Source organism: Lissotriton helveticus, chromosome 3_1 (genome assembly GCF_964261635.1).
Source record: "Lissotriton helveticus chromosome 3_1, aLisHel1.1, whole genome shotgun sequence".
Taxonomy (NCBI): Eukaryota; Metazoa; Chordata; class Amphibia; order Caudata; family Salamandridae; genus Lissotriton; species Lissotriton helveticus.
The window spans coordinates 1401463658-1401491378 of NC_136061.1; the positions used below are offsets into that span (position 1 = coordinate 1401463658).

Sequence of the window (27721 nt, forward strand, 5' to 3'; positions counted from 1 at the left end):
ACCACTCCAGGGCACTCTGCACCACTGCACTATATGCCACTCTACTCCACACCCCACCACTGCACTCTACACCACTGCACTCTGTTGTACAACACTAACCTACGCCACTGCATTCTACGACACTGCATCGTATGCCGCTAAATTGTATGCAACTGCACTCTATTCCACTCCATTGTGCACCATTCTGTGCCACTGCACTCTATGCCTCTCAACTCAACTGTGCACCACTGCACTTTACTCCACTGCACTCTACGTGTGCTGCTTATTAGAGTGGTGTAGAGTAAAGTGTCATACCACTTTACTCTTTGCCCCTCTACACCACTCTACTGTACTCTACACCACTGCTTTCTACGCCAATGTACTGTACTATGCAACACTAATCTACACCATTGCATTTTATGATGCTGCATTGTAGGCTGCTGAATTCTATGCCACAGCACTCTAAACCAGTGTACTCTGCAATACTTTATGCCAGTGCTCTCTACCAATCCAAGCCACTCTACTCCACTGTACGCCACTGTACATGACTCCACTCTATGCCACTCCACAACACTCAACTCTTCACCACTCTACTCCATGCCACTCTACTTCACTCTTTGCCATTCCACTCTGACACTCCACACCAACCTTGTCTAAGCCACTAACTTTCAGCCATGCGGAACAGCTGTCACGCTGGTGTACAACATGGCTAAAACCATTTGCCAAAGCCAATATAATCTCTCTTGCACAGGTGAGATCTGTTGGCTTTGCCAATTCTTGTTTCAGACTGTTTATTGTTCACAGTCCAGAGCGACATACTCCAAATGTAAGACGTTACGGGTTAAAGTAAGACATCCAGGCTCGTGTAAGCTTTTCCTATTTCTCATGCACGACTTCAACTGAAACACCTTCCTTTCCTCATGCACCACACTTTTCTTCTCATGGAACACCTGTTCCACGCAAACCGCCAACCATGCAGGCTCTGCCCTTCACCAGCTAGAGTAAAAATACTTGGACAAGGAAATGCTACAAAACAAGCTTGTGTTCACAGTAACAGCACTACAGTGCCACATGTTGCCGTTAAGAACAGCTCTACTAGTTCAATAAAACCGAACATGAAGCCACTTTGTGTATAGGTGATCTCGGTCTTTTAACCCTTCCCGGTGCGGGTGATTTATGGCGTGGGCGTGGTTCGGACGGCCCCTGGCCGTCCTCCGCACACGCCCACCGTGACGTCGGACGCCCAGCGGCCGTCCGACGCACTCAAGGGGTTAAAAAGCCTCATACGTTTTTGTTTGTGGATCACGTTCGTTTTTCACTAAAGTTCCTTGATTGTTTTCTGCCCACTCTATAACAAGATTTACAACCTCTTTGATGTCTTTAAGCTCCACTGCTCAGAATAAAAGACCTTGCTTACATTACACGTTCTCCTCCTTGCCCTTTCAAATGCGACTATAATATCCTTGTTTCCCATTTTCATGTAAGTTGTAGCCAAATAAATCATATTTCTGAAATGCACCACTGTCTTCTGACTGCCAAGTAAGGTGCAGTGGCTTCTAGGAGACAACGAGGAAAGGCGTGTCTCTCCAGTAAACTGGAGTTTGCTGTGCTGCAACCTTAGCGAAGGAAAACGAACCGGTGTTGAAGTGGTTGGCGCTCGTGATGATATACCTCTTGTTAGTGTTTGTACTGCCAGCATGACTGCTGGCCAAAGACGTGCAATATTGCTGTCGCCCACTAGGTGGCACTGCTACACCATATATTAGTAATGCTCTTGAAATCTTTTGTCATTGAAGGAACGAACACTTTACTTCAGTAGAAAGAAATTAAATCGCTATGCTGCCCTTATGGTATGATACATGATGACTAACAGTAATAACGTTTAGTTGACACTTTTTACGTGGTAGCACACTGTGCTCATGTAAGACCCATGTCGAAATGCTGTTGCAGTCATGTGCCCTTCAGTCCCGTGACTGTTAAGCGATGTTTCCGATTCTTCTGCTTTTAATTGCCTGTAGTGATTTTATTCGATCTAACTATTTTATTCGCTCTAACTTTTTTATTCTCTTCTTTCTATGTTCACTATTAATATTTTCGCGTTTTCTGTTAGTTCCTTTCACACTCCAGTCTTTCTCTGTCACCTTCCCCCTTATTCTAAGTTCATTAACCGCCATTGGCCTTCCCACTGTTCTACGTCCACTATGAGTCGCTGTCGATGACCCATTGTCTAATTAGTGTCGGTCGCCTGTACAAGGCGGAATCAGTGTCTGAGGCGATCTACAAGCGTTCGCCGCAATACCACTTGGAAAGGTGAGAAATTCGATCTACGATGGAGAAAATGCTGACCGAAGAAAAATCATTTTGCAGCCAAATGCTTGGGCTTTGGACTGTAAACCGAAGTTCCAAGCTGGTCACTGGTCATCGCCTCTGTCTGTTTCTTAAACACAGTGATTGGATTGAGGTTGGCTTTCCTATTTTATCTTATTAGGCCATCCGGTCTCTTTTGCCTGTATAGAGGTGAGCAATATTTTTTTATGTATAACAACGTTACGCACGGGTAAAGAAGAGATAAATTAAGATAGGAGCGTGCAGCCTTCTAGTATCCTGGCATGCTGGAAGGTTTAAGGGACGCCTGCAAAAAAGAGCATAGGTAGGCTGCAACAACGTCCAAGCATGCTTTGCCGGAATCTACAACAGTGCCTTTGGGGCACACCAGTAGGTGAGGGGGGGGGGGGGGAAGCACGGACACAGACACCAGAAGTGTGTGAAAAAGGCCGCTTTTATTGGAATCAGGTGCACATATAAAACATCCCCCTTGGCCTGTGCCGCACAAAACTACTGCTCACTAAATAACAACTGCCTAACAGCCCCCCACCCCCACCCCTAAATGCAAACCCGAACATTGCAACAGTAATCCAACAACATACGCTCATCAACCTGCCCCTCTACTAGATGCCCCTAATGACCTCCATGACCCCAAACCCCCGCTACCATGCAGTCCCAGGCCTCCAGCCAACCACCCTATTTCCTTAGGACAGCGCCCCACAACGCACCTGTTCCAGCGACAAAAAACACAACCTCAAACCTAAAAAGTGCACCCTCAACCAAAAAAGCCCCTCGGGACAAATCCTCGACTACCCCCCCCCCCCCCCCCCCACCCCGCAAGGGGAAAACAGCGTGGGCCTAAAACAAAAAACCCGAAGGAACCCTGCAAAAAAGGGAGGGAGGGTGGGACAAAATGTTTCCCCGACCTGACTGCTGTGTCACCGCACCACAAACGTGCGCGGTGACACAAAATGGCCACCTATATACCCCCGCGTCCCCAGGCAGCCCAAAAGGAGCCCAAACCGCCCAACCAGCCCAAAAAGCGCCGCTACGGCGCACCCATATGGCCAAACTTCCCCCTCCCCCCCCCCCCTCCTCTGGTGCCCCAAACTTCCCCGGGGGGGCGAGCCTCCCGTTGGTCGGCCACCCCCCCAAATCCCCATTGGGGCACACCAGTAGGTGAGGGGGGGGGGGGGGAAGCACGGACACAGACACCAGAAGTGTGTGAAAAAGGCCGCTTTTATTGGAATCAGGTGCACATATAAAACATCCCCCTTGGCCTGTGCCGCACAAAACTACTGCTCACTAAATAACAACTGCCTAACAGCCCCCCACCCCCACCCCTAAATGCAAACCCGAACATTGCAACAGTAATCCAACAACATACGCTCATCAACCTGCCCCTCTACTAGATGCCCCTAATGACCTCCATGACCCCAAACCCCCGCTACCATGCAGTCCCAGGCCTCCAGCCAACCACCCTATTTCCTTAGGACAGCGCCACTCGAAAGTCGCTTACGACTTTCGACCCCCCCACTAGGACTCCTGTCTCCTGGGGTACCGAACCACCCCCAGGGCCCCATCTATAGCCTCCTTTAACTGCACTATGTACAGCTCCATGCCGTACCTGGACAGGTGGACCCCATCCTCCAGGAAGAAATAGTTAGCACCATAGCACAACTCCGGGTGCTCCATCCTCCCCACCCCTTCCTTGGCGCAGAAAACGCGCATCTCCCGATTGATCTTCCTTCGAGCCCTGTCTATGGCCCCTGGGCGCTCAGCTCCCCTCCACACCCGCCTGGGAATAAATTCTGACCATATGACATGGCAGCCCGCCCATCGCCTCCCGATTTCCTGCAGGTCCTGTCTCATCTGCTTGAGCAGCGCCAAACCCTTGCACTGCACCAAGTCGTTCTCGCCCAGGTGAATTACCACCACATCCGGGCACACCCCCCCTTTTACCAACGTGTTTAACAATGGCAATAACTCATGCCAACGCCTACCCCCTTTTCCCCTCCAATGACATCTATACAACCCCGGATCCAATCCCAAATTGAGCGCCTGATGTCTGTCCCACTCCGCTCGTTCAGCCCGCCTGACGAACGAATGTCCCACAATATACAGATTCAGGACAGCCACATCCGGCCCCGCCACAGCACCTGCAAAGACACATAGATTAACATCGGGAATCATTGCGACAAAGCACCATCCGCCTCCCTCAACCTCACATACGTCCTGTAAGCGTCCGATTTCCACCTACCCAGCCTCTGAATCTCTTCCTTACCCCAACCCCTCCGTGCCGCCTCCGTCGCTGCCCCAATCCTAAAAGAATGCGTTCCGAACGCCAGGGGATCCTCCCCCAGGACCCGCAGCGCCCGCCGCAAGACCCACAACGCTTGCGACGCCGTCACCCTTCCCCCCCCACCCCGCCCAAACACCTCCCCCTCCGACACGCCACTTTCAGCCATCAACCTCCTGCCCCAAACCGCCGGGCACACCCCCTCCGTGTCGCCCGGCCCCAGCACCACCCAAGTACCAACCCCCCGCTGGTCAGTCTTCGAGCGTCTCAAACACACCGCCACTTCCCGGTCCCGCACCTCCACCTCTCCCCACAGCACCCCCCGCCGCCCCCTTGCACCCAGCAGCTCCGACACTCGAAACGCCCCAAAGAAAAGCCATGACATCAACGTAGAGAAACGCACCGACTCGCCCACATCCCTGCACACCTCCGGCAGCGCGCCAATCACTCCTGCCAGCAAAACCGCCGAAATGGGACGGCGCCGCCGCACTGTCGCCCCACGCTCCCTCGCCCACCCCTCCAGCAGCCTGGTTCCCAACTCCCCCGCCGACGGAGGGTAACCCCACCACATCTTCCCCATGAAGGCCACCGCCGACAACTTTCCCGCAATTGACACCCGCGACAAGCCCCTGTCCATAAGCGCCAACATGAATCTTACCACCCGTTCCTCGCGCTGCCACCTGTCCCCACACCGAACCGCACCTGACTGCAGAAATTCCTCCCACGCTAGCTCGTAAGCCTTCCAAGTCGACACAGCCACAGACGTCCTCACCAACTGAAAGACCCGGCCTCGCCTACCGACCACAGTTCTTCCGGCACCGGCGTCCTGACTTCCTCCGCCGCCGTGGCTAGCCCATGGAACCTCTCCCACTGTGAACGAGACAAGGCATCCGCAATGTCATTGTCCACACCGGGAACGTGGCGCGCCTGAAACAGTATGTCATTGTCCAAACACCGCAAGACAAACACCCGCATCAATTTCAGCACCTGAGGATCCCGAGCCGACTGCCTGTTCACCACCTGCACGACGGCCATGTTGTCCACTCGAAAAAGTACCCTCTTGTGTGCCAACGCCCCTGCCCACACCGTGACAGCCACCACCAAGGGGAACAACTCCAGGAACGCAATGCTCCTCCCCCCCGCCTGCCAATGGTCCGGCCACTGCTCCGCACACCATTTTCCCTCCCAGTACAGGCCGAAACCACCGACGCCCGCCGCATCCGAGTACATGGTGACCTCCCACTCCCAGTCCTCCGCCGGCGCCATCGGCACCCCATTGAAACGCTCCAAGAAAGCCCGCCACATGCGCAGGTCCTCCTTCACCCCCGCCGAGAGGCGCACATGGTGATGCGGCAATGGCAAACCCGACAACGCCAGCCCCAAACGCCGGCAAAACGTCCGTCCGGCCCGCACCACGCGGCACGCAAAATTCAAATGACCCAACAACACCTGTACGTCCCGCACCGTCACCTTCCGCCTCGCCAACATGTCATCCACCAGACCCAACATCGCCACCCGTTTGTCTTCTGGCAGGCGTGCTTCCATGGCGACCGAGTCGAGCTCGATACCGAGAAAGGACAACACCGTACTGGGACCGCACGTCTTCTCTGGCGCCAGGGGAACCCCAAATTCCCCCATCAACCCGGCCAAACCATCCAGCAGCCGCTGACAATCCGCCGCACCGGGCCGCCCCACCAGGAAGAAATCATCCAGATAGTGCGTCACTGACTCCGAGCCTGTGCGCCTGGAAAAAACCCACTGAATGAAGGAGCTGAACCGTTCAAATAGTGCGCACGAAATGGAACACCCCATCGGCAGCGCCTTATCCACAAAGTATTGACCTTGAAACTGGATCCCTAGCAGCTGGTAATCCGCCGGGTGCACCGGAAGGAGTCGGAAAGCCGACTTGATGTCGCATTTCGCCAACAGCGCACCCCGCCCCGCCGTCGCAACCAGACGTCGCGCCACGTCCACCGACGAATACGTCACCGACGCCAAATCCGCCGAAATGTACGCATTGACCGACTCCCCCTCCGGCCAAGACAAGTGCTGTATCAGTCGGAACTGCCCCTCCTCTTTCTTAGGCACCACCCCGATGGGGGAAACGATCAAACCTGGCAGCGGCGGCGCCGCGAAGGGGCCCGCCATCCGCCCTTCCCTGACCTCCTTGAACAGTTTCTCTCGCACTATGCCCTTGTGCGCGTTCACCGATTTTAGGTTTTCCGCCCAGCGAGCAATCCGGGGACCTTCGTACCCCAACCGAAAACCCTCCCGAAAACCCCTGCGCAGCACCGCAGCATCCTCCGCCCGCGGATACGCCGCCAACCAGGGCTCCATCCGCTCGATCCTAACCGGCGTACGAGCCCTTTCCCAGAGCCCCTGCTCCCCCCCCTCTACCCCCACCCCTCCCCCCGCCTGACCCCCCTCTGGCAAATCCACCCCCCTGCGGGGGCAGCTGGCCTGGGGGGCCCCCGGAACCCCAACACCGCAGCGCCGGGTGGTTCCGTCCGCACGAAGAGCACTCATGCCGGAAACGGCACGCCGCCCGCCCGCAGGCACCCCTGTTGAAATCCCAGCAGGCCCCGATTGTGGCCTGGCTGCCGGAGGCGCCCTGACCCACCCCCCCACGGGTGGGGCGCGCCGAAAAGGGGGGGGACGCCAGCGGCAAACCGCTGGCCGTGTAGACGGTGCGGCCAAACTTGGCCCCTCCCATCGTCTGCTGGTACAAATCAGAATCCAGCTCCCCCCACTGGGCCTCGGGGTCCCCCGCCAAGCGAGCCCGAAACTCCTCGTCGTAGTGCGACCAAGCATACCCGCCGTACGTCACCTGCGCCCGTCGTACCACGTCCATGTATTTAAAGAGCGCGACGCACCTGTCCGGGAATTTCTCGCAATACACGCTCGCGTAAATTAGGAACGCCGCCGACCAATTGTCCAGCGTCAGGGGCACCCTTGGGCGCCTAGCCAACTCCTGCTCCTCCTCTTTTGACCCCTCCTTCGATGTCAACTCCCTATGCAGCAGCTTCAAAATATCGATGTATTCCCCCTTCCAAATCTTCTCCTTCGTAGCCGCGGAAAGGTGCGCCCCCAGCGGCTTGGTCAGCCCCATGTACGGAAGCCTCCGCACCGGGATTACACAACTCTCCTTACTTCCCCCCGCCGCCTCCTTTCCGCCCGGCGCCGCGTCGCCCGCCGCCGCAACCCCGCTTCCTCCGCCCGGCGCAGCCCCGTCCGACCCCCCGCCGTCGGTACCGACTCCCGCGTCCTGCACATACCGACCCCGCACCAGCCGCCACCCATCCTCCCCATCGCCCCCAGACCCCACGGACACCTGCACACAACGCCTCTTAGCGCTCCCCGCGCCGTCACCTGTCTTACCTGGCGTCAAGGTCGGCGTCCTTGCTGGGTCCCGCCGCCTAACCAGTTGAGCCGAGGGGGCCGTCACTCTGGGAGCTTCCTGCCGTGCTGGCACCTGAAATACACTTCCAACACCATTACCAGCCCCCCCATCTTCCCGAATCTCTCCCTCCTCCTCAGACTCACCATCCGCCGGCACCACACCACTTTGGCCCCCCAACTGGAGTTCCACCCGGCTCAAACCCGCCCGCTCACGACACACCCGCATTAAATCCATCAAGTCCACACTCCCCCTCCTAGGCACCACACTCGCAGGCAATCCAGAAATATTCGTGTCCATCCTTACTCCCCCAACCCCGGCGGCCGTAGAGACCCATCGGGGAGGGGCCGGCGGAGACGCGTCTCGCCTCCAGTCGCCCAGTCCCTGAGCCAGGTCCCTCGTCGGAGCTCGGCCGTCCGCACCAAACAGAGCCGGCCCATCCACTCGGTGGGTGGGAGCCGCATGCTGCTCCCCCGAGCGCCTTACCAACAGCTCCTGCCAAGGAAAAAAGGTGGAGTCCAGCATGCCAGGGTAAAAACCACCCCCCTCGCCCCCCCACGCGCTGCCCCCACCGCCAAAACCCCACCCCATCGCCGCACCCCTCCCCCATCCCGACGAATGGCCACCGCGCCGCGCCGGGACACTCCCTCCCCCCAACTCCCAAGCCCCTTCCCCCGCCCAACCCCCCGGCCCCCCCCACCCCCCGAAACCCCAACTCGGCCCCACCCCCCTTCCACGCCCCACCCCCCCAGCCTCCCCCCAGGCCACGCCACTGCCCCCCGTACCCCACCCAAAACTCGCCACCCGCCCGCCTGTGCCCCCCTCCCGGCCCCCCGCCCCCCCCTCAAAACCGCCCCTCCCAAACGCCCCCCCCGACCCACCCCCCTCGCCGGTCAAGCCGCCGCCTCCCCTCCCGCCACCCAGCGCCTCCGACCCACCCCGCCCTCTCACCCCCGCCCGGCCCCTCTCCCCCCCCCCGGGCCCCCTGCCCCAGCGCCAACCGCCCCCTCGCCCCCCCTCCCCCCTCCTCCTCCGATGACTCACCCCAGTCCAGCTCCGTGTCCTCCCCCCCACCCCCCACCCCCTCCTCCTCCACATCTGTCTCCTCAATGAGCAGCGGCGAAGCAGCCCCCCCCAGCCCCACCCCCACCAACTCCCCGCGCTCCCCACCGCCACTAGCGCCCTCCCCCCCCGCAGGCCCCTCCGCACTGTCACCCCCCCGCCCCCCCCCACCATCGCTCGCGCCCTCCCCCTCCACAACCATCCGATCCCCACCCCCCTCCCCCACACCTCCCAGGCCCTCCGGCCGCGCATCCACCGCTGCACTCCCCTCCTCCCGCCCTCCCCCCACCCCCCCTTCCCCACCGGTCACGAAGACGAGCGGCCTCTTCCGCCCCGCCTCCCGGGCCTTCCGCGCCCCCCCCTTTGATTTGGCCGCGGCCTTCGCCGGAGCCTTGGCCACCGCCCGGCCTCCCCCTTCCGCCCCCCGCCCCCCCTCCCCCCCCGCCGAGCAACCCGCGACCTCGGAGGGTCGCACGCCGCCACAGCTGCTGCGGCGCCGATGGCAGCGCGCCGCGGCGGCCTCACCTGCACGTCGGGCCGCATTAAGTCCATGCGGCCCGCCTCTGCCAACAGCCTCAGTGCCTCCACAACACGCGGGTCCGTCGCCGCCATCCCCGACCTCACGCCCCCTACCGCCGACCTGGATCACCGCAACACACACCGCCGGAGCGTCGCACACTCCTCAGCCCGCTCCCACGGTTCGGACAAGCCGCGCACCGCCGCCAAACAACCGCCGGGCGAATTCACTAGTGGACAAAATGTTTCCCCGACCTGACTGCTGTGTCACCGCACCACAAACGTGCGCGGTGACACAAAATGGCCACCTATATACCCCCGCGTCCCCAGGCAGCCCAAAAGGAGCCCAAACCGCCCAACCAGCCCAAAAAGCGCCGCTACGGCGCACCCATATGGCCAAACTTCCCCCTCCCCCCCCCCCCCTCCTCTGGTGCCCCAAACTTCCCCGGGGGGGCGAGCCTCCCGTTGGTCGGCCACCCCCCCAAATCCCCATTCTTCGGGGTACTTAAAGGTGGCGGGGCCTTCAGAATCCAGGCTGCTCCACTCTGGAAATCCCACCATCGGCGTCCTCTCTCTCTCAGGCCATGCTGACTTCCTAAGAATGAAAATGAAAATGGGCGTTTGTGCCCAAGCAGGTTCGGAATCGGATGATTAGTTAGCAGAGTAGTTTGCAGACTGGTTTCTTTTAAAGTGCCAAAAAGCATTTTGGAGCAATCGAGGGCTCTGCAAGTAAAATAGAAAATGTTTATAAAAATATCTTTTATCATTTGATTTTTTTTTTAAGTCCACCATATTCAAGCGGTGTGCCTGCTTTCCAACACTCCTTTTAATTTGCATTCTGAAAATTCCTTTATTAGAAAATTGTACGGCGGGTATATTTGTTGCATATTTATTTATACGTAGGACTTTCCCAAAGTGATCAAGGTGTTAGTTCTTACATTGAAAAAAATCATCAATCTATTACTTCTGTTTATTATTTTTCTATTGAACTCTGAACATGTTCTTCTCAATCTCGGTTTAGTTTATGTGCATGAATCCATAATTTGGCGCTTCGGTAAATATTAGTTTGTTAATCGGTGCAGTAGCATGGTTTAGTTGTGATCTAGATCCTGAATGTTCGTAAATTCGCCCATTGGTGGATGCTAGCTCGCCATGTTCCAAATTTTGACCATCTTGTAGGCGAAGTTTCTCCCACTTGCGCATTCTCTTTTTGAGTTATAAGGAACCTGCAACTTTTACTGACTTAGAAATGCTTGAGTCTCTTGACACAGCCGGTCTTTGTTGTAACAGGACTTATTTTCTTACCAAGGCAAAACCAAAGGAAATGATGGACGGAGCGTTGACCATACAAGCACTCACCCCCAGTCAACTGATCTGGGTTTAATCCATCACCGTTCTTTAGCCCACTCTGCCACCCCAGTTCAGACATGGCCATATGCAAATCAGTCTGACCCTGTGCCTTATTTTCTTACCTTCATTCTTGCTGCTGGGGTTTGCATAAGCTGCCAAGCTACGTGTATGTTCAGAGCAGCCTACTCAAATAGAGCGGCGGCAGTGAATATTTGCTTGAATCATCACTCGAGCATTGTTAGCCTCATCATGTCATGTGTCAGCAGCTCGTTTTACATGACAATAGAATTATCAGCTGCCCTCTCTAACCTCTTCGGCCTTAAAACGTTTTGGGTTAGAGAACCTCTAATGTCTTAACTTAGGCAAATATTTGAACTTAAGTGTCTACAATAAAAATGTGTGTATAGGCGTCTTTCTGAGTCTCTGTGTGGATCCCTTGGGATGAATATACAGGTCCAGCAAATGTATTCATTCGCTGCTTTAGAAGGGAGACTCTTGATGTGAAGGTCACTGAATTACATGTTCTTATTATTTCTAAAAGTTTGAGCCTCTGTAGAATGAGTCCATATGCTCCATTTGTTATTATATTGATATATTCTTCATTCTAATGTTATTTAGTTTGGTAATTTCCTCCCAAGAGTTTTTCCTAAGTGAAAAATACCGGCAGTTGTTTGTAACGTATGGTGACTTTTTGTATGCACCTTTCAAGGTATGGTTGCAGACAGCAATAGGTGTCTGGATGATCCCATGTTCCCAATTCTTCAAAAAAGCATAGTACAAAAGTACAGGGACAGAGTCTGCTTTGGGTCATCCAGGTTCAGCCATGTGTTTCCTTTAGGCGTTGGTGATTGCGCTTCAAGAAGGCCTTTTGTTAGGCCGCAGTTGCAACATTACGAGAAACTTGTAAGTGACAGCCTGTGTGCGTTCTTTGATCTATTTATTTTGCTGACTCAATTGCATTTTAATTGTTGCTTTATCACTGTTTTCGGTTAAGGAAGCATGTGCCGTGTCAATGCCTTGGCCTCCCATAAAGACACAGTTCGATTCACTAGTCGCACTTGCAGGTTGATTTGTATTATTTAGATGTTTGTATGATCAGTTATAAGAGGATCAAATGAGAAAACAGCAATTAAAAAGTGTGACTGACTCTAACAGAATTCATTCGTCTGACCAATACAATCACATATTTTAATCCACTGTGGTAGACGAATGCCATGCCCCTAAAAAGAAAGAGAAGGGTTTGAAGTTGTGCAAAGTAAGTAGAAACTGAAAATGAAGAAAGAAAAAATAGTAATTTAGTAGATGAGACTGTAGGTGTTTATGGTTCTCTGTAATGTTTTGGAATTTATTATGTTATTATATTTTGATTTTCCATCTCGTAGTCAACCAACAAGGACTCCAGAATTGTTTTTCACAGCGTGTCACTGTGACCTCCATAAACATAATCTTATCCCTACTCAGACTTATCTAGTAATAACACATTTATTTTCATAGTGTGAAGGTTAGTTTCACATGCACAGAGCGAGCAGTAACTGGAGTCAGTTCACGTGCTTGATCCCAGAAAGTTCCATTATGGCTCGAGATTTTTTTATACACGTCTGTATTTTGAGGACTAACTTTCACATTCTTAAATGTTGTACTCCTAACGAGTCAATGTTTTTTTCATACCCTTAAAGCCTTTTGTTTAGGATCCTTCTGCATACAGCTCTGGTCAAAAATAAGTTGTACATGCCGGTGCTTTGGGCCAGGTGTGTAATTTTGTGGGTCAGATTAGAATTTAGTGTTTTTGGTCAGTGAGAAAACAACCCTGAAAGCAAGCGTCTTTGTATAGGAAAAAAGGCTTTGTGCAGCCTAGCTCTCAGATCCTTTACTAGTGATAGCAAAGGGAGCGCTTAGAGGCCTTATTCCATGTTTACAGCATTATTAGAATGCTGACAACGGTAGCGCTTGGAGGCCGTCGTTGACCCGAGATCATAGTGCAAGTGCTTAGAGGTTCGTCCTTCTTTTATTTATTATTTCTTACAGTCATATCACTATATATGTTTAGTGTCAGGCTATTGAGCCTACAGTCATTTATATTAAGAACCACTTGTTTAATTAGAGGTGTTATTTCTTTTTCCCACATACCCTTATAGTGATAACAATGTTAGAGCTTAGAAGCTCATATGTGTTCCTTGACCTGCTTACAGCGGTGCTAGTAAATGTGCAGGTTATTGAAGCCGTACACCTGATCCCCATATGGATAAAGGCAAAGAAAGTTCATTGATTGCTGCATTTCATCCTAGGCTGCTTAGAGTGAAGACAGTGTAAGCACTTAAAAGCTCACATCATTTCCTTGGCCTACTGACAATGTGATTCATTTCCGGGTCTCAATCCCTTTATAAAGGAGACAACAGAGTGCTTAGATGCCTTTTTTCAAGACCATTTTACTTTGACGGCTGTAGTGGTATTTCCAGATCCTCTCTTGGACCTAGACTGAGTTACAGTGATGGACATGCAAGCACGTGGAGGCCCTCTCTTTTGTAAGGACCCCTTCCAGTGATGCAGAGGAGGTTTGCAGTAATCCATCTTCTTGCATTAGTAGCATGTAGAAATCACTGTGCTCGTTCAGAGAGCCTGTGTCTGATGTGCAACCATTTGTGGTTCACCTACACCTGTATCTTCTTTGCTATCACAGCTTATCACCGAGAGGCAAGGAACCCCGCCAGGTGCAAGTGTTCAGCCCCGGTTGTTGCCCTGTCCATGGTGGTGACATTGCAGGATGCCCTTGGAAGATCTCCCTTCATACCTCCCCATAGTCTGAGCCAAGGAGCTTAGCTATTTAACCAATAGGTTTGGTTAACAGGTTGATACTGGTTACTAAAATGGGACTCTATTACATTGAGCAACTAACTTGATGACTGCAGCCTGCAGATCAAGGATTCTTAATGAAAGATAAGTCTCTACGAACTGGTCAGTTGTAAAATGTGGCCCAATATTACTTCGTGCTGTATGCAGGACATGGGATGGAAGGCAATATATTAACAAATGTAGGCTGCAATAATGGATGGCTGATAGAGGGCTATTGAGTAAAACATTATGTACACCCACATTAAAAATCAAATAAATATGAAAAGCTTATTTACGAATAGAACATAAACAAGGGATGTTTTCGCGTCCACTTTTCTTCATGTTCATTTGCATGAGATCGATCCACATTTCAGTAGGAAGCTCTTATCCCTAAGAGTGCCATAAAACGCATGTTAAAGCCCCCCTGGCATTACCAAACTCATCCTGTTTCTCCCTTGGCCTTATAGGCCAAACTTAATTATATCTCTTGCACTCCGCAAGAAGACATGATTTTCTTAAAATATTTTGGTCTACACAAAACTCGTTTATATTTTGGTTTACAATATGTCCGATTTAAATTAGGAGTAAGCTCAAGATGGTGGTGGTAGTCAGTTACTCTCGCTTGCTCTGCCTAGGATTTTTAAGGATCTCAAATTCTGTCCCCAGTCAGGGCATAGGTTCTCCACATTGTAGGGTTCATTTGATTTAAAGAAGCGGCACTGGCCTAACCAGAGCTCCTTCCAAATTCAGGAGGATTTACAGAGAAGCTGCTGCATAGCATCCTGAACCCCGGAGGCTGAAGCACTGGACGATGAACCTGCCTATGCGCTTAAGTCATCGCCCTCCTGTTGGATCTGTCGCCCTCCCAGCACCTTATTTTCTTTGCCAGCCCTTCATGCTGACTTCTGAAGCCTTTCACCAAGCAGGGATTGTACTTTCAATTGAATATTGAAAACAGGTAGAGAAAACGGACCAAGGAGTCTCTTTCCATCCTATACAAGTCTATTTTAATATTTTCTGTTTGTTATTATTTCTCTGACTTTGCTGGCTTGTCTGTACGGTTTGCTCTTTCGTAATTTGATTAGAGTTTTTGCCCTCTTCTGTTCAGTAGTAGACCTTGGAAGTTCATTCCCCCATCCACTTTTCCCTCAAGACCTATCTGTTTTCTCTGGTGCTTTAGTACTATAGTCTGTGCTCAATTTGTAAAAGAATGAGTGCAGGTGCCCAAAGCTGTGTTCAGCAGCCCGTGGCCGGCTCTATTAAAAGTTAGTGCGCCAAGTACCAAGGCTGCGTAATCTTCAGTCCACTTCACGCCTCTTTAATCCACTACAAGACACCACCTCCCCCTTTATGTCACACTTGCAGGTTCCTCCTTTCTCACTTTATGATGCATTTTCCATCTTTCTCTTCCTCCTTTACCTTTTTTGGGGGGTTTTCCCCTCTCTTGCTCTCGGGAAATTTCTGCCCAGGAAAAAGAAGTTCCAGTCTCCACAAATGAGTGCTGGGGGCCCCCGCCGGCTCGAAATTAGTACTGGTTCTATTCCTACCATGGCTACAAGCTTACACACCTATTCCTGCAGTGGACCCCCCTCCTTTAACAAATCGCATGGGGAATTCACTTGTAAGTTGATATTGATTGAGAAAAAGTTCTACAATGTGGTCACACGTGCCAGTATAGCAAAAAGGCAATGGGTGAGTAATTCATCGAATGTACAGATAAAGGAGACTCAGTGCAAACATTTAAATAAATAAGTTAATACTCAGGGTGAGCATTCTGGGCAATTCGGTTTCTCCATACTCACTTCATTAAGAAGTAAAAGCCAGTCCAGCAGACCATAAAAGAGGCCCACAAACAGCCAAAAAACAGGCCACAACACAGTGACTTGTCTGACCATCCTTTCTGCTAGATTGCTTTAATGGCCAATCCGAACCGGCTTGCCCCTTCTCTTCCTGCTTGTGGGTGAGATGTTGATACACATGGCACAGTATATATTTTGAGACCTCCACCTTGTAGGCAAGGTTCTCCAGTCACTCCACCTGCTGGCAAGGTTTGTGAGGACTCCCTGCCTGTGGAACCCAGCTGACCTCTTCATTCTGTAGAGACTCCATTCAGGCTAAAATGCAGATTGTGGTCATTTTTTGCCACATTGACCTTGTCCTCGGGCATATGCACCATGATCCCGTCCTTGGATACATCTGCCACATTGTTGTTTGCCCTATCTTGTAATCGTATAACTGAGGCCTGTGTTGTGTACCACCTAATGTTTTACTCTCACTCCTTACAGTGGTGAGGTAGTTTCCCGTTTTCATTGGTTTGAATGAACAGCTCAAGTTCTTCTGTTAGTCACTTCTTGGTTGTTCAGTTTGATAGGATGAGTCGTGTTTAGGTGGGTGTGCTCCGGCAGCAGATTAAGGCTAGTCTTGCACCTGCACAGCAAATTAACATCATGTAACACATAACAACATAACACTTAACTTAACAATAAGATCATGCATAGTAACATAACCTAGTGTGTGCCCCCCGCACCCCCCCATTAAAAGTCACTTGTAAAAATACCACTGATGACATGTATATGATTACAGTTTACTGTTCCCTTTAGAATGCTCAATTACTAAAAGTAGAAAAATCTGGTTCTGCTGTGATGCTACAGGGAATATAAGAGGGAAATACAACTTCTGTTTATGGAGGCACGTCACAATTTTAAATTCGCCATTTGTGCTTCACATCGAGCATATTTGAGGCCTTTCCCGCACTTAAGTTGCCTCATAAAATAAACACACCAAAATATATCATTAAGACAACACTTGAAAATGCTATCCAAAGACCCAAATGGCTCTCTGATGAAGATTCATGGGGGTGGCAAAGAGCTTTGTTAGGGGGTGTTCTCAGCAGCTGGTCACGTGCATTTCCCGCTCCACTCTGCCCATTCGGTGCTCATGACCGTGAAGAGCAGCTAAAGAGAGGCCTTGATTGTGTCAGTAGATGCCGAGGAGAGGGCAGTAAAGCATGCATTCAGTCGCTTCCGCACGCAGTGCATGTATGTTTGTACGGACGCCCTAAAGGCAGCTCGATACAGTAATGCTCAGTCGTGAGTACTGCTAGCCACCTGTGGCTCATGTGGAAACTATTAGTGTTTAGTATTGCAGTTACCTATAGGAAAAAATACTAATCTCAGGACAAAGGGGCCTAGTACACCTTGCTCCTTAGAGGGCCTTACATCCGCATAACCCAGCTGTGTACTCTTGTAATAGACTCCAGCTGCACATCCCACTGATACGGCTAGTCAGTGATCGTAGGAACGCTCAACATATTAAACACCTCGTTCAGATCGGCCAAAATCAGCTGCGTTTATGAATTATGGGACAGTTTCTGCTCAGCCTGCGTTACTGCGACAAACCGCAGTTCATCAGTGCGTAATGCCAAAAGCAGCCATGTTGGATGGAACTGTCATTGAGCTCCCTGTTTGCGTGCATGTATTTTATGTTGTATCTTGCTTTCGGGAAGCTGCTATGTCCTCCTACGCTACCCTCCTCTGCGTGCCTGAACAAAGGCAAAAACAATACCTTGTTTGTGACGATAAAAGCAAGACGGTCCTCACAGGGAACATTGTACCAATGAAAACATTTAATTTGTAGGTCAAATGCTTCTATATCTCATGAAGACTTGGCTGTGTTTCTAACTTCGCAGAGTTGCTTGAAGCAAGGTTGGCCCCGCGACAACCACGTTTTGTTTTCGTGCCCCTTGGTAGCGGTGAATGTCGAGGTTAATGCTCCTAGGTTCTCAGTCTAACAAATATCCCAGTGTTGTTCTGTGCAAGCAGATGTGTAATGAATTTAGGGTAAATATAATGTTGCCACCCGCTATGGAATAGCTTTTCATGTTGTACTTAGGCGCTGACAGGGTGCCAGAAATAAGAAGTTGTCACTTTTGCCCATTTAAATGGTAACCCCATTCACCAGCCTGGAAGGGCAAAAAGGCTAAGTTGCCCTTTGAGGTACCAAACTCTTGGACTGCTCTACAGCAAGTGTTTATCTAACGGAGCCATTTTGCTGACTTAATCACGATATTCGCTCAGACAGCTGGACGCCTGAGGATGTGATCATGAACTTATGTTGCTGTCCTGTACTTCTGTACGCCATACCTCATTGAATCAAAAGGGAAGAGCGGAGGATATGTTTGTGAGAATGAACGTTTGAAGACACAGGTGATAAAGTATTGCTAAATGCTGCAGGACATTTACCGCTTATAATTGTGCCACCCCTCACCCATTATGAGCTTTTAATTTGTAGCCAGAATTATGGGCTATAAACCACCTTGGTTAAGCACAAACATTTAATTAAACGTCTACACTCGCACAAGAATTAGCCAGGTATTGGAGAAGCAACAGACTTGCAAACAATATTGGATTCTAAACATCTGACTCTTATTAAGGTGGCAAACTGTGGCTATCAGTCATACAAATAGCCGTGGTTGATAGCAGCTGAGATACGAGTGACAACTGCGTGGAAATCTTTACTTAATTGAAACAATATAGGAAGTATAGGGCCTACTTATATGGTCAAGACTGCGATATATCCATAATTGAGGGTAATGTTTTTCATTCCTGCACAAGGCAGTATTGAACACGTGATTGTGCTCACACTTTCAGTAAAAACATCATGGGCTATAACCGCACTTGGCTCTTGTACTATATTAGCACATTATTCAATATCTCCGATTGTGGAAAGAGCCCTTCTTCACTCCTTCCACTTCAGTACCCGTACAATCATACTCTCCAAGTTCATTTCTCAGAGCCGCTACACTAAGAGAGCGACTAAAACATCTGTACTATCACAAGAACACTGAAATCCCATTCGAACACAAAATGTTTGCAGGAGAAGTAAGCATTGTAGAGAAGAATCAGCAAAACTTGCTCTTAGGTGCAACTGACTCTCCTCGATGGGTTTCAATAGAACGCTCCATACTTGAATGTGAGGATGGTCTTAATTTTTTGTACAATGTTCGTAAACCTAGGACTACTCCTGCACATCCTGTGCTCAATGCCACATATCAAACATGGCAACGTGCACATCGCCTACTGCGCATTGCCCATCGTTTACATTCTAAAGCTCCCATCTGGAAGAATGAAAGCATTCAAATTAATGGACAAGCACTTTCTTGGCCTGAATGGAGCTCAAGAGGAATCTTAATCTTAGATCAACTTATAGGAGGTGGTGAACTGAAATCTTTTGAGATTCTCTGTGAAGAATTTGATCTTCCTTTACATCAGGCTTCGAGATATTTACAACTTCAACATTCTCTGAAGAGATGTCTTGGCCTTCCCCCTTGGACACTGCAAACTTCGCCGATTTGTACTTTTCTTTGCACTTGGGGCCGACATAAAGGTGTCGTGTCAGGTTTATATAGATCTCTGGTTAACCATTTATATTCGCAGCCACTTCTTGCTACTCTCCGTGATAAATGGCAGGAACGGCTTCATATCACCATAGATGAAGATACCTGGCCAGACATATTGGAAGCCCTGGATAAGGGCACTCGTGAAGCACGAATGAAGTTCAGTGTTTTTAAAACTTTACATGATTGGCATTGGACTCCCTTAAAGTTGTAAAGAGCTGGATTATCATCGCATTCTAGGTGTTGGAGATGCTCTGAAGCTAATTGTGACCTCCTGCATATAATTTTTGAATGTCCTTTTATAAAACAATTTTGGCAGCAAATAGGATCTACACTACTAGAAACTATTCCTCTTTCACTCCCTTTCACACCTGCCTCTATTCTGCTACATGACTTTAGAAGTTTTCCTTCTATTTCACGACCTCAAAGTCGACTCTTACACACTGCACTTACTGCTGCTAAACTTTGTGTTTTAAGGCTGTGGCAATCACCTAGCCCTCCCTCCAAAGAGGACTGGATGGTTGCGATGATACAGACAGCATCCTATGAAAAGGTAATTTATAGGATACAAGACCAAGAACAAATATTCCAGCAGGTGTGGACCCCCTTTCTTTGCGATTCCTGAAATTCGAATTCTCTTTTCTTTCCCTCCCTATATATAGCTTTTTCCCTTCTCCTTTTTCCCCTTTCCCTCCTTTTTTCCTCTTCCTTAATATATTACAGGTGTATATAATTTGTCACATACTGATTTATATTTGTTATATTGTTTTGTAACCTATGAAATTGCCTATCTTTGAACTCCAATAAAAAATTATGACACAAAGAAAGAATCTGTACTGTGTATATTTGATGACATTTTTTGTATGTACCCTATTTTATAAGAATTTGTTTGCTTCTTTTGTATAAAAACTATACCTTTTGTCTTGAAAAGAAAAAATAATAATATTCAGACAACATAAAACCCTGGTTTTTGCATTATTTACTTTGTTAGTGTGGTAACATTGTATGTATTGATTATGATCTGAAGTTATTAATTTAGTACAGCGACCGATTAATCTCAATTAGGTACTCAGATTCATTACAACAGAGTCCTAGCGCGCTGATAAATAACACTTGAATAAAGTCCCTTGCTGGTCCATTTTCCTTGTATAACAAGTATTGCCCGAACCCGCAAGGGTAGATTGGGTTGCTCACCTCAATATTGTAACAAAAAAAGAATCAGCAAAACTTCAACATTCAAACTTGGGGTTTATTCGGTTCTTTAGACTCGACCTGCAATGTACCTCTAGGCTGGAAAGGGAAGCTCTTTACACCCAGTTCTCCTAGTGGCATTCAGGCAGTGGGTAACCTCTACAGTGGTCCGACGTCAGAACCAACTATGCTGCTTAATTTATGCCGAGGGCAGAGCTCAGAGTCTGAATGTCTTCAAGGGATCATTTTGAGAAGCTGTCAGGATGGAAAAATAGCAAATATACCAGCAGATTTGTTTCTCCTTTTACACACCCTTCAATGCCTCCTCCTTGGGTTACAGACCTGCAGGTCTCCTTGTTCGCTTCATCTTCCTCCTCTAACCTAAGGCCTTGATTGGGCTATTATCAAAATAGAGAAGTGTCTTAGATATTCTGCCTCTTTGAGAGGAGAGAAGGCTTCAGTGACCTGATTGGCAGAGACTTACTGGCCTTTCCAAACCGTGTGATGGTCGTCTCTGTGTCCTGATCTCCGAGGCCACTTCTTTGCAATACTTTCCTGACAGCCTCAAAAATATTCCCAGATAGCGTCTCCGAGGCAGCTACCGGTCAACACCATACAAGAGACACTTTGAACCATAGACACCACAAGTGAAGTGGGTGACCGAATCAGAGTTGGGAAAGATGGCTATTGCTGCTAGTCTGAAAGCAGCCACTTCTGCGCTGTGGTCAGAAGTGAGTGTCATGTGGCAAATGTGTCCTTGTAACTAAACAGGCAGAAGAGAGGGTAAGTTTGGGAGTTATAAATGGGACTTATACAGCCCCAGAGCCTTGGGTCAGATGGCAGGAGCAGACCCGGGAAATGGTCTTCCACAATAAGAAAAATTAATAACTGGTTTCCATATCTTACTGTACCCATTTTCATGAGCATGCACTAATTTCGGTAGAAACAATAGTGTCTTCTGCAGTGAGGGCACTTCCGGTTAGCGCAGTATAAATGCAAAGCTCACTGCCATTTCTCATATCCTGGGAAACTTTGCATCGCTGCGCTCCATTAAAACAAGGCTTCCTTTCAGACTGCTCGTCGGGCCACAAGGAAGAGCTCACTGCGGCCTGCTCTTGCCTGTGTTTTTTTCCTTCATCAAACTGGAGTTATCCAGCCTAAGGGGGAATATCATTGATGCAGGGAGGAGGGGGGCAAGATGGCGGAGGGATAACGATGGAGGCGCAGAGTGAAGGAAGTCTGCTCAAGGGACAGACGTCCCTCTCATTCAGACAAAAGGCCTTTTTGAGATGCCTTTTGGTTGTAGAGTCCCTTTACTGAGGCCTCCTGTACATCTGGGACAGAACTGTAAACGGATTTTTCAAGCAGCATCTCCACTCTTTGAGAGTTTCTGTGAACTGAGTGTAAAAGTCTGACTCCTCTGCAAGTCCAATAATGTAGCCTTAACAAATGGACATCCCATTGCCACATTCATCTGATAAGTGCTAGTTACTCAAGGAATGTCATTTCAATCATGTGGTAATATTAATCTTATTATTATTACGGGTGTACAAAATTTGCTTATTATGCCTAACGCAAATCTGTAATTTCACGCTATATTTTAGCGTGAAATGTGTCCCTGCGTCAATTTGTGGTGCAAAGACGCGTTACCAAAAGCACTGAAAACAACAACCAGTTCCGTTCGATTGTCCCCTTGAGTTCATTGTGAATTTTTACAGTGAATGGTGCGTAGTTACATGAAGTGGTGTAATTTCAGACATTTTGTAGTACATGAAGTTCCATTGCGTAAGGGGTGTATTTAACAAAAGCACTGCGCTCAACTGTTCTTGTAAGTTTGTGGTAAATTTGTACCGTGAGTAGTGCACAGTTACGCAAAATGGCATAATTTCAGGAACTTTGTCTAGCTTGAAATTCCTAAATTATGTGACGTAATTTAAATTTTACCCAGGCCTAGTTATTACCTGAAGAACTGTGAAATGAAGTAGAAATGCCTTCAGTAGAAATATTTCACTTTTTTCTATGAGATCTGGCATAGCATTTGTACCAAACCTCAAGCTATGCCTTTGAATCTGAATTCACATATTTAAACAGCCATGTCTTTGTCTGTGTCCATTAATTGCCAGCTGCTTCACAAATTAATTACCTTTCCTGGTAGTTGAAGCAAATATCGAATTTCCTTCTTTTTAGGAACATGCTTAAGACTCATCCAATTTGCTAGGCTTCGTTGTTCATGTCCTCTGCTGATTCTTAGTGACAGGAACCCTCTTAGTAACAGTGCTCGCTTTGTAAGTATTAAATCAAAGGAAAACAGCTGAAAGGGTTCCGTTGGCTATTTTTGTCTCTAGTACCATCTTATCTTACCAGTGCATTTATGGAGATGTCCATGGCGAAGCGCAAATGCAGAACTCCAAGTAGACTTGGCATGGGAGCGGGTGGACATACCTATGGACTGGAGGATAATGTGAGTACTATATGTGTACGGTCAAGAAAATGCTTGTGTGAGGAAGATCAAGGTGATGTGCAAATTCAGAGGGGCAAAGGAAGCCACAAATGAGAAGCTCAAGGGGGGACCAGGTGGTGCATATTGAGGCTCTGTGAAACTGCAGAGATCATTATCGAATTTCGATTTTTTTTTATTTGCAATCTTACTGAACTTGAGGAAGTTTTAGAAGAAAAGACAAACAGCAGTAGAAAATTTCCACCAGAAGTACTCTTGAATAGGGAAAAATATAAACAACAAAAAAACACTTCTAGCTGAGGCACTATATCAGTGAAAAATTCTCCATGATAAGCTGTGCAACTAAACTAACGTGACTAATTGCATAAAGGGGCGGTGGAGTGCTTTACTTAAGTATTCAGTGTTTATATATGGACCGATTGTATGCAAACTAAATAGTTAAAAAGTAGTTAAGTTTAATTTAAGATAGCAAGGAACATGTTACAATTATCATCATATTGGGTTATTTTTTTGTCCGGGAGCATCGCTATAAATTCCTAAGAGCACTTATCCACTTCTTGAGATTCTCACAAGGGAACCACTCCTAAGCTGTATACCCAGATCTTGCGAGTGTACATGCACAAGCTGCCTGCACTGGGGCTAAAGCTTTGTGCTTTCTAAGTCATGAGAACAATTTAGTGGAGAAAAATGGTTGCCAATATTGCTGTTTTCGACATATTTGATGGTTCCTTCAGTAGGTTTGATTTGTGTGTCTTTGTTTCCTTCATTCCATAATGAAAGCGAGGTTTAAATCAAGGCCCAGTTAAGGACAGTGAGACATAGCCTGCCCCACCTCAGTGTGTGCGCCCATCTCTTGCAGCCTCTGCAGTCACCTTAGAAAATAAGAACAAACCTTGAGATGTCTGTGGTATCGCTGGGAGTGCCAAGCGGAAAATCTTCACCTGTGTTGATGAATGTACATCTGCAGTTTTTTACTGCGTAAGTTGCAATATTTGGAGAAAATTCCACCCCTTATATGGAAAGGTTGGGCTCCTGAAGATAAGGGCCCAGTGACGACAATCTCTTGATGAGGTCAGCTGCTTCACTCCAGAGGTTATAAAGAGGTATATGAGGTCATATTGTAAGGCCTAGCCTGAGGTTTTTTTCCTGAAAGCGAACAGCAGTGGAAGATGTGTAACTCTGCTTACAATCGGGCAGTGTGCAAGTGTGTTAGTTCAACACTGTGAGGTCAGTTCTTCTAATCCAGAAACCTCTCACTGAAACCTGCTGAACCCAATGGCACCTGCCGGAAGTACTAATTATCTCACTCACCAACATCACCTGAGGTTTACTGGGAACACAAGTGCATCCTCTAAACCTGAAAGCGTAAATTTAGCAAAACAGATAACCGGACATCAACGAATCTGGACTAAAGCCTAGGACTAAACCACACCAATTAGGAAGCACCAACATATGAGATGAAAAGAAACCATCTCTAGAACTTACTTAATGAGACCAGCAGTAGATCATCTGAACTATAATCAGGGCTCGAGTCGGGGTACCACGCGGGTGGACGGCGTCCCCCCACTTATTTTACCGGGGGACACCGTCCCCCCTGCCAAATAGCTGGACTTTCTCTTTGGCCTCTCTCGGACGAGATCGAGCCCTGCATGTGTAAGAAAATCCCCACTGACGCATGACGTGTAAGTTTAAAGCCAAGACCGTATGACACTCCCAGAGCTGGCCTCTAAGATGCAATCGCATCTAAAGGGAGAGCGAAGGGAGGCAATGATCTCGATGGTGCAAGCCACCTTTCGTGACGTCACTTCCGGTGACAGCGTCCCCCCACTTCTTTTTTTAGGACTTGTGCCCTGACTATAATCCATGGAGGAGCAAAAGCAAGCATACACAAGAACCTCACCACTAAAGCACAGTAAATCCCCAGAGGTGAAACATCAATGGGAAAACCATGACCATACTCTCAAACCTAACAATATCTATGACCTACTTACTACCTGAGAGGGTAATTACTCCTAGCACCACCACACAGGAGGAAGAAATCGCTGACACCAGAAAGCCACAACCAAAAAAGGCCAGAGTCTATAAAATCGCCTATGAGATCATCACATACATATTCTCCATCTTCCCATCAACCTGGCCCACACAGTTTAACACACACAAGTTTTAGTCAAACACACACAGGCATTAACTTACAATATTGAAAATATTGGCACTAATACAGCCCGATCAAGAAGGAAGATTCCCAGGCCCAATATGAAATAGATCTTACTCAAAAGCACAAACACAAGTTTGCTTTCAAGAGCATCAGGGTAATAATGGAGGAGCACAACCATCCAAGAGCACTTCCACGACAACCTAGACACAGTTCTGAGTTTGGACCTGTGGTTGCAGGTGGTTGGCGCTGGAACTTTTTTTCTTGGGCCTGAGACATATTTTTTCATACTCCCACTTTGATCCAGAGCAAGAGGGAGAAAGTCAGAAAATGTGTTAAGAAGGTGGAAGAGAAAGATCAGAAACAGTAACAAAGTGTAAAAACGGGAATGAAACATAATCATGCATGGATGAGAGAAAAAGCCTGGCGGATTGTAGGGTGGTGAAATAAAGCTTGAGGTAGAATCAATTCAACAAAAAAAAGCAACCCACACGCCCCTGTGAACTGGGTATAGCTAACCGCCAATTTACAATTGTTCACAAGGAACTCATTTAGATCAAAGAATCATTTACATTTTGACATGGTTTTACTGTCTTGTATTGATTTAAGCAATATGTATTACATTTATTTTTATTTTAAGATATACTCGGTAATTGACTTCAAAGAACAAATATGAGTAGAGAAAAAATAGCCTCACAAAACAGTTATCATGCAACACTCACTTCAGCTGAAGTAAGGGCTTTTATTTTCAATTGTAGTTTAGAAAAAATATCGTAAATGTATACTGTGTATTGACACTACTTACACTTACTTAATGAAAATTACTTATGTGACCCTAGTGGAGTGACATAACCAAAACAGTGAATATAACTACAGTGACAATTCTTAAAGGGGGAAGTTGGTTATTGGGGCAGAAAGAATGTCCATAACGGTTTCAGAGTAATTCATAGGTACTAGAGATTGTTCTAGTCTTTCTTGGACTATCCTCTATCACAAGTTGACCACGTTTCGACCCTCTATGGTTACGGGGTCTCTTCAGGACGGAGATTCTGGGTACCTAGGCACTTCTGTTAAGCCTGTGGTATAGTTAATATATTAATCTAACATCAATAATCGGGTTCGGATCCAATCTGTATGGTCTTCTCATTGATAGACTACCCTCCGTAGGCGTGTTCTTGCCAGATAGAAGGTTTAGGTGACACTTTGCTTCTGCAGTCGATTTACGGTGTGGTAAATGTGTTGGGGTATTAAGAACTAACCCAAGAGTTTGAATAACTAGTATCTGGTATCTAATACACGAAGACAAGTCCTCCGATGAACTTCCAGCAGCCGCGGTGATGCTCGCTACTGAGGTAGAATAAAAACAAAACAGCTTTGTTGTTTGACGGTAGGCAAGTAAGAAAAACTTGAAAAGTTTGGACCGGAGAGCTCATGGGGTTGTTGTTTTTTTTTTAGTCCAATGAAGCACTACCTAGACACAGTTCCCACAGATCAGGAGTTTCAGTAATGACCTCTGCCTACAAAACTCCCTTCCCTACCAACATCCGTGAATTGCCGACATCCTTAGGGGTTAATAACTCCCTTCTACTACCACCCCCATAATAAGAAGATCTCTAGCCAAACTGCAGAAACTAACGTTGGATACCCCGAGGGGGATCATAACACTGCGACTCCGCGCCCAAAATCGATCCCAACATATACTAGAAATGAAGTCATTGATCCCTTGGTGAAAATGCAGGCAACCATTAACATAGGGCGACATGAGCCAATCCGAAAATACCCAGAGCCTGAGATGTAAAAGCCCAGAGTCGTGTGTGCAAACTTGACCGAAAGTGATAGACGCGACGTCTAACGTGCCCTCTCAAAGAAACGCAACGCGCACCAGCACGACTACCTGGACTCGAACTTTACGCGACCTCGACCAAAAAAAGACAACGACGCAGGCTGACCCGAAAGACTCGGCTCGCCCAAATGCTGCCATCCTTTGGGATTCTAACCGCAACAACACAAAGACCCGAGCAAAGCACACTACTCAGACAACAGAGGCAGATCCGCACAGGAAACGTTGCACTTAACGAACGACGCCTAACCAAAATTGAAAAACTACCAATGCACAGTAGCAAAACCGAGATCCACGACGAGAAAAATGGGCAGAATAAATGGGTTGTCGCTAATTTGTGATTGATCATGCGATGTCCTCATTTATAGTTCTAAATATTGCTTTAAATAAACGGCTGTTCGCAAAACAAACGAGTGAGCAGGCGCGCAACACCCATTGGGCTCACCGGGCTTCAGCCCCCCCCCGTCGCCTCCTCTGCCCGGGCTAAGATGACACGCACTGAAATCATTAACTAACGCTGCGCATCGGAGCCGAGAATGTGATTTTTATTATGCATTCTGAGAGGCCCAGCAGCCCGAGCAGACAGACAGCCTCTGAACAGTTTCCTCGAGTGAACCCCCCTGCCCTGACCTCTTGTTTTCCTTTAGAGTGGCGCAGAGGTGAAATCCTTGCCTGAAGGCAGGGATTCACCTAAGCACTTGATGGGTTATAAGCATGGGGTGTGAAGTGCACAGCAGGGAGGAAGGCATGGCCAGTGCAGGTGACGCTTTTCTTTTGTATGGGAATTTCTGCTGGCGTCATAGCCCAGGGTGTGCTGTCTGTGCACTTGTAAGGATGTGTATTCCATACAAGTGCACAGACAGCAAACCCTGGGCTAAGACACCAGCAGAAATTAATTTTCAAAGGAAAAGCATCACCTGCACTGCCA

At 48.4% G+C, this 27721-nt stretch overlaps 1 protein-coding gene across 9 annotated transcripts in view; it reads left to right on the forward strand.

The window, feature by feature from the left end:
- Positions 1-27721, forward strand: part of KALRN (kalirin RhoGEF kinase) — a 1598314-nt gene that overhangs the window by 1244972 nt on the left and 325621 nt on the right. The window lies entirely within an intron of this gene.